The sequence below is a fragment of the Puma concolor genome, chromosome D4 (assembly GCF_028749965.1).
Source record: "Puma concolor isolate L17-30 chromosome D4, mPumCon1.1.hap2, whole genome shotgun sequence".
NCBI classification, from domain to species: Eukaryota; Metazoa; Chordata; class Mammalia; order Carnivora; family Felidae; genus Puma; species Puma concolor.
In genome coordinates this window covers 7928346-7936017 of record NC_141679.1, presented here as the reverse complement: position 1 = coordinate 7936017, position 7672 = coordinate 7928346, and positions in this window count along the sequence as shown.

The window sequence follows — 7672 nt, the reverse complement described above, 5'->3', positions numbered from 1 at the left end:
TCTCTCTCACACACACTAACACGCACACCACACGTTGGGAATTCAGACATTTAGCAGGTAACAGGGACCTCGGAGTTCAGAGTAAACACGTTCCTTGATGGAAGAACAGTGTGGGACGAGGCACGCAGTACCTTACCCTGGTGGGGGGGGGGGGGGGGCGGGTCACGAGCGAATGGTTCTTGCCAAATTCTGAATACCCCCTCGAGCTTGTCTTGCTCGTTGGCTCGATGGTTTTCCTCTGAATGTTTCAGTCGTGTGCATGACGTACTAAAAACAGAGAATTTCTTCATCGGTTCTTCCCTACAGGTAAGTGAACCCACCATACTGCTGGTGGGACTCTCTTAGCAGCTTACGGTGAGAATACGGCTTCGCAAACAATCTAGTCTTGTTCCTCTCGGTTGCCAAACCCTGCGTCTGGTGGCCATGGGAACGGGCCACACGGACCCCCGACTGTGGGGAGCGAACCCACAAGGGCCCTCCAGCTGGTACCCTCTGGAACCCCCCCACCACATCTGGGCTTGGTGCTGAGGCCACACTTCCCAGGCTGCTCTTAGCCAGGAGCTCAGGGGGGCAGGGAACTGGGTGAGGCCCATGCCTGGGAGACCCGGGGGTCTTTTCACAGCTCCAGGACTCCTGACACCCTCGCTGAGGGGGATGCTTCAGTCCTTTTTCTCTCCTCCACTCAGAGTCAGACTAGCACCGGGCCTGAAGACACAGAACTTTTCCAGCTCCTTCCCCGTTTTCTCTCACACAGACAGTTCCCCTGAGGAAACCTTTGCCTATTTTAATCCTGGCTTGGCATCTGCTTCTTGGAGGACCAGGACGGATATAACATACTCTGTTTAGTTTCAAAGGTAGGTGATGTCACCTACGCTTAAGGAAATACATCCCCGCAGGGCGCCTGGGTGGCTCAGTCGGTTAAGCGTCCGACTGGCTCAGGTCATGATCTCACCGCTCTGGAGTTCGAGGCCCGAGTCGTGCTCTGTGCTGACAGCTCAGAGCCTGGAGCCTGCTTCGGATTCTGGGTCTCCCTCTCTCTCTGCCCCTCCCCCGCTCACACACTCTCTCACTCTCAAATATAAATAAATGTTAATTATTTTTTTTTTTTAAAGGAAAGACATCTTCCCAAAGACGGCGGCTCTCAAATAGTTTTCTGCCTGGAAGGGATGTATTACATTTTGAGCCTGATCTTGCCACACCCATAGATTTGGATCCTGAATTGAACCAGATTAAAATGCCTTATAATTGATGTTCCAAAATAAATTCCTAATTTATTCTCTTATCCCAAAAGTCACAATGCTTCCTCTAAGCCAAAAGTTATTGACAATCAATCCATTCTTCCTAAGAACGCTGAGACTTGGTTTCCTAGGGCTCTACTCTCGCATAAATCCTACCTGTAGATTTCATCAGTCGGAATGTACGAATTAGGGTATGTTCTGCGGCCTAAATCTCAGCCTTTCTCCTGATTGACAATATTGGCAATATTCAGCCTCATGTTGTTGCTTATACGAGAGATCCGTCCCGATATCATGTGGACAGGTAAGCATACATGTAAGATCACTCAAGGAAATGCAGCTTTTTGGTGTTCTTTGAAGCAGCCATCAACCCCTTCCCACCCCCCCCCCCCCCGCCACCCCTCAGAATTTGGAACCACAATGGAGTCAGATACAGATCAAAAGATCATCTTTTAATATTTGGTAGACCTTCTATCTAGACCATGGGTTGCCCATCGAACCTCCTAGTGCAAACAGATGACTGAAGGACTCCCAGCTGTGAGCCAGAGCATGGCCATGGATAGAGCACTGCATGTGGCCAACGAGTGATTCCAGAGAGAGGAGCAAATCCTTCCTGAGAACAGGCCAGCTCAGAAATAAAAGTGTCAGTCTATTCTCCCCCTCACGACTGACATAAGTTACTTTTGCTCTCTTGGGAAGTAGTGAGAGGGAGGCAGAAAGAAGCTTCCTACTTCTGCAAAGACAGCGTTTTTATTGTGTGGGCCACGATGGAAAATCAGAGAGTAAGACAGAGAAAGAGCTGGTCCCACCAAACCCCAGGCCCTGATCTACCACCGGGGAGGTCAGCCGCATTAACTCTGTGCGCAAAGGACAGAATGTCGCTGGGCCACCTCGGGTCTGGGGCTAGCCAGGGTAGACGCTGTGCGGAAAACAAAGCAGACTTTCCTTTCCTTCATTTCATTACTCTTCACATGTTTCAGAACAATTCATTCAGGATTCACATAAAGTTAGCTATGGGCTTTTCTAAATAGAGCTCTTACATCTTAAAAATAAATCCCAGGCTTTTAAAGCTCTGTAATTATCCTGTCTGTTATCTCGTCCGCTGTTTCGTCTCCCATTTGTTCCCTTGATCCTTTATCTGGATGGGGCTTTGCCATTTTTACATGGTTAAAGCACATTCGGGATATTTTCAGAGATGGGGAGGTAGGAGAACAGATATGTCACAGTTTGTATGACTTACTCATTTTTCTGGAAATTAACTCCTCAAGCACCTGATGAGTAACAGGCACCTGGGCATGTGGATTTTGAATAAGAATCTCCCTTGTATCATTTCACTGCTGTGATCACATTTAAGGATGAAAATTCCTACCATTTCCCGCTCCGTGGCACTTATATCTTTTGTTGCATTGCATTGTTTAAATTGCATATTTTTAGGGACCCCATTGTTAATGATTCATATAACTGATTGAGACCTCAGTGACCTCTGTGGAATAAGCTTGTTCTTTCGGGAAAGATGTGTAGAAAAAATGTGGATATACATCTCAGGGGGAAAAAAAAAATCATGTGTGACCGAAATACCACATAAACAGATGTAAATTTATGTAGAGTTTTCTGATTTAAAAAGTATTACATACTCATGCAGAATTTAGAAATTACAAAAAACATATAAAATGAAAAAAAGCATATAAAGTAGATTAAAAGCCATCTTTTAAATTATCATTTGATGCAACCATTAGCATTTGGGCATCTTCCTTTGCGGTGTTTTACCTCTCACACTCATACACACAATGGATCATACTAAGTAGGGCTTTATAACGAACTTTTTCAGATTGTGAGTCCTTCCAAATACCATGAAGTAGACATTAAAGTGTTTTTTAATGATGGCATACACACGAATTTATCATTAAGTATTTTATCCGACCCCTCTCCTTTTTTTTCTTTTTTTTTTTTATTATTTTATTTTTCATCATGATCCCCATCACCTATTTAACCCAATCCCCACCCCCACCCCACCTACCCTCTGGTAACCATCAGTTTCTTCTCTGTAGTTAAGAGTCTGTTTCTTGGTTTGACCCTTTCTCTCTCTCTCTCTCTCTTTTTTGTTCCTTTGCTTGTTTGTTTTCTTTCTTAAATTCTATGTAGGAGTGAGGTCATATGGTTTTTGTCTTTCTTTGACTGACATTTTGCTTAGCACTGTACTCTCTAGATCCATTCATATTGTTGCGAACGGCAAGATTTCATTCTTTTTATGGCTGAGTAATATTCCACGGTGTGTATATACCTCACGTTCTTTATCTATTCATCTATGGACGGACACGGCTTGCTTCCATATCTTGGCTGTGGTAAATAATGCTGCAATAAACATCGGGGTGCATGTATCCCTTTGAACTAGTGGGGTTTTTTTTGTATTTTGGGGCTAAATACCCAGGAGTGCAATTAACTAGATTGTAGTCTCGTTCTATTTTTTTCTTTTTTGAGGAACCTCCATACTGTTTTCCACAGTGGCTACACCATTTAGCAGTCCATTTTTTTTTCAACCAGACCAGTCTTAAACATATAATACTTGTAACTCCAAAATTTTCACCACTGTAAATAATGGTATCATAAACGTATTTATACAAAGTTGTTTTTTTTGTTATATTGCTATTTCCATAGGAAATAAAACAAAATTATGAATTACAAGACATTAATATTTGAAAGACTAAGATCAAATGGTAGGTTATTAACTTACTCTGGGGGACTACCCAATGAAGACACTTTTCTTCTGGTATCAGAATAACCCGGGAAGTCAAATGAATAGAAGTTCTTTCAAGGAACGTAGAATCAGAGCCAGTGTTGGCAGTCTTGAGGGATATTTCATCCAGGTCATGGGGAGTTCTGATACCTCTGACTTCTTCAGTTGAATTGATATCTTTATGCCAAAACATTTTGTCATCACAAACCTTATTTATGCTGCAATTTAGACAGCTCTTGGCTTGCAGTATTTACCACAGTATAAGGCACTTTAAAACTCCACCTGTGCCCAGATCCCTCCCCACCGTCAACAAAGGGCTTCATTTGTCCCAGCTGAAATGTCAGCTACCTGGCCCTTGGTGGGGCTGGGGCTTTTCCAATGAGAACGTGCTGATGTAAACAACAAAAAGACCGATATGCACTGGAGAATTAAAGTTCACAAGGGAGGAACTGAGCACCTACAGTCGCGGGGGACAGAGTCAGGTGACAAACACTGAAGAAGCAAAAGAGGCACTGATGGCTTAGATGTAGTTATGATAGATGCTGCTACTGGTAAAAGACTGTAATTTCCATTTTTTTCTCATTTTACATAAATAACTGACTTATTATATACTTCTGACTTTTCTATCTTTCTTCTGACAGTTTGAATATGTTTTCATTTCTCTTGGGAATTGGGAGAATTATCTATGTATTTCTTGAGCTCTCGTTCACCCCAACCTTCCCTCAAAGGTAGGCTTGGAGTCAGATGTGAAGTCAAATTCAAATATGCCTGGAGAGGGGTGCCTGGGTGGCTCAGTTGGTTAAGCGTCCGAATTAGGTTCCGGTCATGATTTCATGGTTCGTGGGTTCGAACCCTACATCAGGCTCCCTGCCTGAACCGATCCTCTGTCCCCCCCCCCTTCTCTGCCCCTCCCCAACTCTCTTTCTCTCTTGAAAATAAATCAAAACACTTAAAAAATGTATCTGGAGATTGAATAAGAAACTAACAAGGAAGAGGGCTTGTTACTAGGGCTACTTACAGTTGGAAAATCCAAGTTACTTTATAGTTCAACATGGATATGTCTGCATGTCTAAAAGGAACACAAGAAATTTAGGCACTCTGATGTGCAGCTCTTTGAAGGCTAAATTATATCAATTAGCTCCTCAATGACTGCCTTTTGGGAGTTTACAGGCCACGGGAGTATCCCTCAACCAGACAGATCTTTTTTTTTTTTTTTAATGTTTATTTATTTATTTTGAAAGAGAGAAAGAGAGAGAGAGATGAGATCCCAAGCAGGTTCCATGCTGTCAGCACAGAGCCCAATGCAGGGCTTGACCCCTCAACCATGAGATCATGGCCTGAGCCAAAATCAAGAGGCGGATGCTCAGCCGACTGAGCCACCCAGGCACCCCTAGACAGATCTTTAAAAATGCAGGTAACAGAACCAATATTCAACAGGTACAGAGACAAACAGTTGATGAAATGAGGAATGTTCGGAATTCTGAATTCGACTCAGTTGAAAACTGTGTTTCATGCATTTCTTCAGCACATATTTACTGAGTATCTCCTACATGGTGGTACTAAATGAGATACCATGGATTTAGGGATGGGCAAGACACACAAGATCTTTGTCCTGTTTTCTGAACTCATAGTACGATGGAGGGGATAGGACATAAGCATACACAAAGGCACTACAATTCTGTGTAGTGGTAAGTTCCAGAAAGAAAAATGAAGCAGTGTGAGGGGATAGAGGTGATGGGGTGCTGCCTTAGTTGGGGTGTCAGACTCGATGAAGTGAGGGAGTAAAGCCACGAAGAAGCACAGAGGAAGAGCTTCCCGGGTGGAGGGAACTACAGGTGGAGAATGGTGATGTGACTCCAAGAGCCTTTTGAGGGAAGAACAGGTAAAGGATGGAAGGAAATTAAGAGTTCTGTTTGTGCCGTTTTAAATTTGGGCTGCCTATTAGACACACAGCTAGAACTACCACAGAGCCAGTAAAGGTGAGTTTAGAGTTCAGAGAAGACTATCCAAGACAGAGGTAGAGATGTGGGAACCACCAAAATATAGATAGTGTTCCAAGCCGTGGGGCTGGACAAAATGACTTATGGAGAGAATTATGGGGCAAGAAGTGACAAGAGGAGAGAAGATAGGTGATGTGAGAGCCTGGCCTTGTGCCAATGTTTAGAGGTCAATGAGAAGCACTTCTGGGTTGTTGAGAAATATGGTACCAAGAAGTGACCGGGAAAGTTTGCAAGATGGAGGTCATTGGTAGGATGATTTATAGCCCATGTAATTTATAGTCCAAACCGTGGGGTTTTTTGTGAGCTATTAATAATTCTGCCAACACAACATGTGCAAACTGGGACTGTCCTGAGCAAACAAGAACATATGGTCATCGTGGCCACTGTGACCTCCATGAGACTGGTTTCAGTGGAGTAGTAGTGACGGCAGTCTGATTGGTGTGGGCTCTGGAGAGACCAAGGGTGAAGAAATGAAAACAGGAACCCCAGGCAACCTTTTGAGAAATTTTACAATAAAGAAGCCAGCGGAAAAATGGGACATGGCTAGAGGGATACGAAATCAAGGAAAGGGGTGGCTGGGTTTTTTTTTTTTTTTAATGTTTATTTATTTTTGAGAAAGAGAGAGAGAGAGCATGAGCAAGGGAGGGGAAGAGAGAGAGGGAAACACAGAATCTGAAGCAGGCTCCAGGCTCCAGGCTCTGAGCTGTCAGCACAGAGCCCAACGTGGGGCTGGAACTCACGAACCACGTGATCATGACCTGAGCCGAAGTTGGATGCTCAACTGACGGAGCCACCCAGGCACCCCAGGTTTTTTGGTTTTGCTTGGTTTTGTTTTATGGGAGATCTCATAGCATCTGTGTATGCTAATGTGAGGGATCTAAGAGAGAGGAAAAGTTTGGCGATGCAAGGGAAAGGAGGAGTAGCTTCTGGAAACAGGAGGACAAGGATGGATTCTGTGTGCAATTGGAGTGGCTGACGTCACACGCGCATGAATTCGGTTCACCCATCGCAGTGAGAGGAGGCAGACGACGTGGAGACGGGTGTACCCAGTTGCTAGAGCTGGTGGTGGGAACAGGAGTGTGCTTCGTAGACAAAGCAAGAGAGATTCTACCCTTTCCCTCCCACCAGAAGTCACGGTTTACCATTTGGGGGCAATTTTTTTCATAGGTGTTAAGGAGAGATATGCGAGCTATTTCTTCTCTCAGGAAAATGTTCCAGTATGGAGCCTTTAACAGTTTACCAGCAAATGTGGAAATTCTCTCAGGTCCAATTTAGATCTGGCAGAGAAGATGAATATTACTAGTCAGTCAGCAACTGCCTATAACAGATGTTTTTGTTGAATTGTGAACATTAGCAGTTCTATCTGGCCTTTTCAGAATTTGAATTAAGTAACAGGAGAAATAGCCAAGGATACATTGAGACCTGGGTGGGAAAAAACTCCTGTGGCCAGAAATGTGAAATACAACATCTCATGAAAACTTGAGCACCCAAGAAACGTGTGACCCTGATTATTTGCTCTGAAAGAGGGAGAGGGGGAAAAAGCTTATATTTAGCAGAATTCAGGGGTTTATGGATGTGGATAATCTCTTGCAAACAACCATTGGTAGGAATTTTAGGGAAATGTAAGCTTTCTGTGGGGCAGCATCCAATAGACCAAGCAAATGAGTATTCCCAGTGATTTCCTGTCTGGGTATAACTTGGTT